The sequence below is a fragment of the Coenobita brevimanus genome, chromosome 95 (assembly GCF_032717465.1).
Source record: "Coenobita brevimanus isolate Jiangsu-jjx chromosome 95, ASM3271746v2, whole genome shotgun sequence".
Taxonomy (NCBI): Eukaryota; Metazoa; Arthropoda; class Malacostraca; order Decapoda; family Coenobitidae; genus Coenobita; species Coenobita brevimanus.
In genome coordinates, this window is record NC_137048.1 from 23,539,121 (window position 1) to 23,546,443 (window position 7,323).

The following is a 7,323-nucleotide window of genomic DNA, read 5'->3' on the forward strand; positions in this document are numbered from 1 at the left end:
TCAAGACGCTGTGACGTCTTAGAAGCCGGTCTGAGCACGGCAGGCAAACGGAAAATTAGGGTCTCTTCTCGGCAGACCGCGGTCGCTAGCCGGTCCTTGCCGGAGATGTTCCCGGTGTATGCGCGGATGGCACCGGACTAAAGCCGAAACATACGGAGGAAGACGGATTTACACGGTGCCTAGAAGGACCTAAACAATCTCCAGGCGGTCTTTTCCGATTGTCGCCGGACTGTAGTCAGTGCTGCCACACGATGCATGTAAATGAACGCCGTAGAGGCTGTTCCTCATTCTGCTACTTACTTTCGAGAGTGAATATCAACAGACAAGATGCATGTTTCTTCAGAGCATACTGTATTACTACAACTGCAGTTGGCTACAGCTGAAACGGACCTACTAGCAGCGAAAACGATTGTGTTAACGCAGAGCCAAGAAGAAAAACAGAGAAGAAAAAGAAGACAAAAGAGGAAACGCCTATGGTTTAAACCTTGACTTCTCAGAAGACCCCTGTATGGCCAGTATGAGAAGTTGATGAATGAACTTATAGCAGATGTGACTGGTTTCAGGAATTTCTTAAGAATGGACCATGCGATATTTGAGGAAATTTTTGCCTGTCCTCCGAGCTGTCCTGGATGAAATTACGACTCCCGGATGGCCCCGGTCTCTTCACGGCGTACACGGACATTTTCGGTGGGCCACGGAGGTTCCCGCCAACTCCCGCCAGCTCCCGGCATCAACCCGGATCGTTTTCTTCCGAGAGATCCGGGAAGAAAAAATGAACGCTGCTCGTTCTTTTCGCACGTCCGGCTTGATTGGCCAAGGATGCAGCCGGACGTCAGGCCGGTTTCTATATGGTGCTCAGGGATCTCCACGGATGATGGCGGACCAGTCCTCCGGCTTCATCCGGCGTTTCATCCGTGAATGTGTGGCCTAGGCTTTATGCTTTTGTTTTTATGACCTTCTGGTGTACAGAGCGGACCCGAATATACCGATTTTTTTTTTTTTTTTTTTTGCGATAGTATCGTGATGTGAACACTCATGCACCGTAAACGTGCATCTGTGAGTGCATACTATCCTCTCTCTCTCTCTCTCTCTCTCTCTGTCTTCTATTTTTGGTATTAATTGCTCCCTCCTTTGCTCGGGAACAAAGCGGCGGTGCGGACGGGTAGGTACCGCGTGTGAGTGAGGGCAATAATTGTTTTTTCCCCTTTTTTTTGTTATTGTTTTCCGTCACTATTTATGGTATTATTAGCAGGCGAGCATTACGGAGGCATGATATTAAAGGCTGCTTATTACAATACTGGCATGATTATCGCGCGGCACAACACCCCCACTAAACATTTCTGCGATACTTAGCGGGAAATGATGGCTCTAATTATAACTACTCTAATATTTTGCTGCGAAAATTACACACCAAAGCAGGAGGTAAAAAAAGGACAGAAAAAAAGGAGACGGCGATGGGGGAAGGTTGGGGAGAGGGGTCGAGTTGTGACGTAATTTTTCACTGGTTAATTATTCATTATGTTAATTAATGTGGTAATTTGAGTGTGCATTATATGAGGGTAAAACTTGGCAAGGGGACAAGGCCGTGCCCCCCCCCCCCGCCTCAAAAAATAAAAATGCCGGGAGAGCAGCATGAGGTAAATGAATGAACGTTAACCTCTTCCCTATGATGACTTTCGTTTCTCTCTCTCTCTCTCTCTCTCTCTCTCTCTCTGCCACACACACATCTTGTGTGTGTGTGTGTGTGTGTGTGTGTGTGTGTGTGTGTGTGTGTGTGTGTGTGTGTGTGTGTGTGTGTGTGTGTGTGTGTGTGTGTCACAGGATCGGCCAAGGAAGAAATCTGTTTAATGAGTCACACACAAACCCTCTCGTAGTCCTGTCAACTCCATGGCTTCTCATATATTTTCTTTCGATTCCACAAGACAATTTACTAATCGCAAGAAGGACATCCAATAATAATGAGACATTCTGTTCCCATGAACCATAAGTACGGTGACGTCATGTATCGTGTAGTTGCTACCAGAAAAATTTATTCGACATACGAAACATTTTGCTTGTTGGGAGTGTGCATAATCTGTAGAACGGCGACCCCCTTTCATGTAATTCTGAGGAGACTGACTATGATGATATATGAGAATCGTTGGAAGAATAGGTGGATATATATATATATATATATATATATATATATATATATATAAAGTAGCAGGATATTGTGAGAGAGCATAAAGAAATGAGTTATGAGGGATTGTTGCTGGGTAGGGATGGAGACAGCACGCGGCACCATGCAGAAATTTATTACCGCCGTAATTAAAGTAGTAGTCGTATTGAATCTGGTGTTAATTCATCTACCACAAGATATCACTTCGTAAGCTAAATGAAAGCATGTGGCTGGTAGCACGCGTATAATGGTTAGATATTCGATGGATTGCTAGAGATAGGCTATACTTTTTTTTACTCTTAGCCTAAAATTGCCGTCTCTCCATCTTGAATGCCGAGCTGTAACAACGGATTAGCACTAGAATTTGATGCTAGTTAAGAAGTGCCATGGAAAAGATCCAGAGCTGTAGTAATGTCATTTTCTGTCAATGAACTATGTGAAATAAGCTGCAGAAGAATGAAAATCAGGGCCAAGTTAAAGAAAGTATAGCTTCTAACACCTTTGCTACTAAGCAACACTTTTTATGTTCAATAAAATCGTATGGCGCTAGGAGGAATAGAATAATGAACATGTTTACCCAAGAATCTTGACACCTCAAGCCACTGTACCCAGTGCCTATGGCTTAACAAAGAGAGTAAATAAGCAGTGCGGCACTGTCTTCTGGAAAAGAAAAAAATATATAGTGATACAGGAGGAAGTGGTGAGTATTATAGATGGTGAGAGGAACTGTGGTTGATAGAGAGTAGGGAGTAGAGGTGCTCACTCATGTAGGTTGTAGGAAGTGGAGGAATTATAGAAGATGAGTATGAGAGCGATGTGGCTGATAGAGAGGCGTGGAGGTATTTATTCATGGAAATAGTGTGAGGAACCTTGGCTGTGATGAAGAGAATGGTGGGAGGAACCTTGTTGTGTTATTAAATATAGTGTGAGCGACATTTTCAGTTATATAAAATAATGTATGATGGATCTTGACGGATACAGAGGGCAGTGTGGCCTTGGCTGTATTATGCATGGTGAGAGCGGTCTTTACTGTGATATCTACGATCTGTCAGAGAATATATAGTAAACTACAGTACCACTGTTTTTCTCAGCTATGTTACTGGTGTACTCGCATAGTTTTTATTCATGTTTGTATTATGATAAAGTGTCTTCTTGGTCTGTCTGAGGATGAAACGTAGGAATTTTTATAAACTCCTGCTCTTGATGGAAGTGGTGGTCAGCTCGTTGGAGAGTGGGATTGTTGTCCAAAAGGTCGTAAGTTCGATCCCAGGCTGACGGCTTCATTATTTATTTATTTTTGTTTAAAACAGACGATCGATCTTTCACAAGACCCACCGGCATATCCTAAAAACGTCTCCGCTAATACCACTACACCAGTCCTAAATTGGACATTTCTTTCATTAAGATTTTTTTTTTTTTTTTTTTTTTTTTTTTTTTTTAATGAGCCGATATCAGACCTCCATGATCATGTCCCATTCTTCAGAGAGAGATCCCTAGCAGTGAGCGAACTTATAAAGGTTAAAACTTCCCCAGTTAGTAAAGCAACTCCCAAGTTTTGTAAAATTATCAGCCTACAACAACAACAACAAAAAAGTCGTTATTTCTTACAGTATGTCTCACTAGGTCATACTTGTTAATCCACTCCCTGAGGCCCAGTAGTCCTCCTATGTGTCACACACCTTCATATGCCACAACTTCGACACTGGTAACTAACATACGTATTGAGTACGCGCTTGGGCTGTCTCGTTCAAAACCTGGCATTATTCTGCGATTCTGAAGTTGCTGTGGTAATGTTTATTATTTTTACGCATATTTTCCTCTAAGAAGTAAGGCACGTGGACAGATTCTGTGTCCCTAACCTCCACTTGGTCCACTATTCCATGTAAGCAAACTTGGATGTGCCAGTTACTCGTGTATTTTTTCATCCCCCCCCCCTCCTTTTTCTTTACATTTGTCGTCATATCTAGCATCTCTCTGCAAGCATGTCAGTTGCCATCACTTTCCAGTCCTACCCCCTAGCCAGAGAAGGAAGAGTGATTTTTTTGTTCGCTAAGTACTCTTTTGTTTCTGACGCTTTCAGCCGTTTTCATATGTAATTTGTACATTTATCTCGGGTCGGTCCACAAAGAGACTGCGTGTGAGGTGTGAGGGATTATAGGAGTCTATGAACCAGGCTAGGAAGCGGGAAGGACGAAGAACAATAGCCGTGTTACCTTTGATCTTCACTGCCAATTTATCACAGATTCCAGGCACTTCCTCATGTATTGTAACGCCTGTTCAAAAGCCCTCTAGCCACGCAATGTCACATAAAAAGTTGAACAGGTGCAACGAAGAGGAAAATGTTGTTTCTGAGGGTGAAAGTGAAGACGAGAGACAATGAAAACCTCCTTCTTGTTAAACGTTATTACCGAAAGTTATGCAAAACTTAGTGTGCAGTGAATATTATAGATCAGCAAGTTTTTATGTGAAGGTCTTTACGAATTCTATTTTGGAGGTTACTGGAGAGGGACTCTTTCATACGGTGGTGCCAAGATGGCCAGGCACCTCTGCTCCCCAGTTATACAAATGTCCCTCAGCTCTCTGTCTTCCGAAAGAGAAGTGGTGGACTGCTTGAGAAAGGCAATTTAGCCAGCAATCCACCAGGTTCATGTTTCAGATGAGCCCGGAGCAACAGGGTCCCTATAACTATTACTAGTATTAGTACTTGTGAAGACTGTAAAAGTGAACTGCTTAACCTTAATAAGAGGGGAATGTTCAAGAATGATAAAATATTTTATTCAGGACATCTCCATTCAACCCGCTTAGGCTATGCATTCGTCAGTTAATTCATTTTCATATTATTAAAGGAATTTGTGCGGCACTGGGAGTTACTAACTTCTTCAATGTTCAAGGAACATAACAGGCTTTATGAAAAATGTTACGGGGCAGATAAGAACGTTACATGTTTAGGATTCAAATTCTAAGATTTTCACCAACACGGAAAAAAATTCATGAGGTTGTCAGCTGAAAAACGAAATCCTTCATCAAGATGTGACATTTTGCTATACTTAGTATTTCGTTTCCTTCTTTGTTTATGGTTCTTACTTATCTACTACCGGTACTTTATGAGGCGCCAGAAGTATAGGTAGAAAAGCTTCAGTTTGCCATGAAGTGATATTTCAGCGTTAATACTTAGAGAAAAATTAGCTATGTTCTGATTTTGTTTGGTGTTGTTTCACTTCTGAGCGTCAGCCATTATTGCCATTATCATTAGAATAATAAAGATGTAAAGATAATGAACCTGTCCTAAGGCAGCAAGAATGAACGATATGAAAAAGGGCATCCTCGTACTGAAAGAGGTTAATTTTTTTCCTGTTGTTTCCAGTTATCATCATGACCCTCTCACAGACGCCTTCAGATTTACAATGCCCAGGCTCATATACCTCACCCCCAGCTGAATATAACCGCCTGAGGCTAGATAGGCTAGAGATAATTAAAGATCACAGTTTTAACACCCAGGCTTCCATGACTCACTTTAGCTGAATAAAACAGCTGACTTTAGCTTGAATGTAATAATAAAACTCTCCTAAACATGGGAAGGTTAATACAAACGTCACCTAACATACAAATCAATAATTCAGCACAAAGTGAAACCTCGAGGAAGCCAAAAGGAAGAATACGCTCTTGTAGACACTCAAATTCCTGCTTCTCTTTTTCCGGAATTAATATAACTTACTTAAGCTTACAGCATAGACTGATCAGTTTATGCAAATGGTGATCAGTGTGAAATATGAGAGCTTTTCGGTGTACTAAGGTGCGTTTTTTCTAATCTGGCAAAAGTTTCAAATCCTTTTCAGCTCAGTTGATGGCCAAATGTAGTTAGATTTCAGAATGCATTTGACTAGTAACCAAGGAGACCGATTCCTGCCTCTTAATTAAGAGTCATCAAACTTTGTGCCCCAGCACTTAGAATCAGAGTTGTGCGAATGGCCCAGTTCCACCAGGTAAAAGTAAAGAACTGTAGAAATATATTACGGTCTTACGCCTCCTCCTCTGTTAAGCTGGGCATGTTTCTCTCTGGGGGAAAAATGCAAGTCATTATTTATTTATTTCATTCTCTTTTAACTGCATTACTTAGAACTTGTAATATCGATGAAGTACTCCTTTGATATGGACGGTTTTCATCCCTTCTCCCACCGTCTTTATTTTCATCCAACATCTTTCACTCCTTGAATCTGGTAACGTCTAATTTAGCTTAATCTTGCTCTCTCCAAATGATTTTTCATATCCAGATTAGGATACCATTTTCGAACTGCAGGGATTAGATACAACCTTCATCATCCATTTCACTAATACAGGTCATTCCCAGCGAGAAAAAGATCGTCTGGAGTTAATAAACAGGAAAATCATGTGGAGTTAACGAGAATAACACGGAAAATCATCTTGAGATTGCAAAAATAAAGCAGAAAATCGTCTATACCAAGCAAGATTAAAACAGAAAATTGTGTAAAGCAGACAAGAATAAAAGAGAAAATTGTTTAAAGCAAGTAGGAAGAAATCGGAGACTCGTCTGGGGTTAGCAAGAACGAAATGAAATCATCTTGTTGGCAAAAAAAAAAATCGTCACAGCGTTAGCAAGAATAACACAGAAAATCGTCTGGGATAGCAAAAATAAAGCGGAAAATCGTCTGGAGTCAGCAAGAATAACACGGAAAATACGTCACGGGACTGAAGTGGTTAGGGTAGGGTTGTGTAGAAGTTATGGAGGAGGTGGGTGGGTGGGGGTTTGCGTGTGAACCGCTCGTGGGATATCTGTAGATTTATGGCAGGCAGATACTCTGGCCTAAATATATGATGATTATTTACAGCCTCGCGGAAGACGCACCATTATATTTATTGCATCATATATATATATATCTATACAACACCTGGAGAACACATACATACGCCAAACATTAATGTATATGGTGAGGATGGCCCATTGCACTTAAAAAAATCTACATTGTTGCGGTACTTCTTTCAGCCAGAGATGTCATTTAATTAGTTTGCAATTACGAGACGCCTTTATTCAGCCTAGGAGACCGCCTTTATAGTGAAAGGAATGTTGGAGGTTCTAATTTACCGATCCCCGTACGAAAATTTTCTCCTACACCGAATGCAATCGTCTTAGTAAAAATAATAGAATG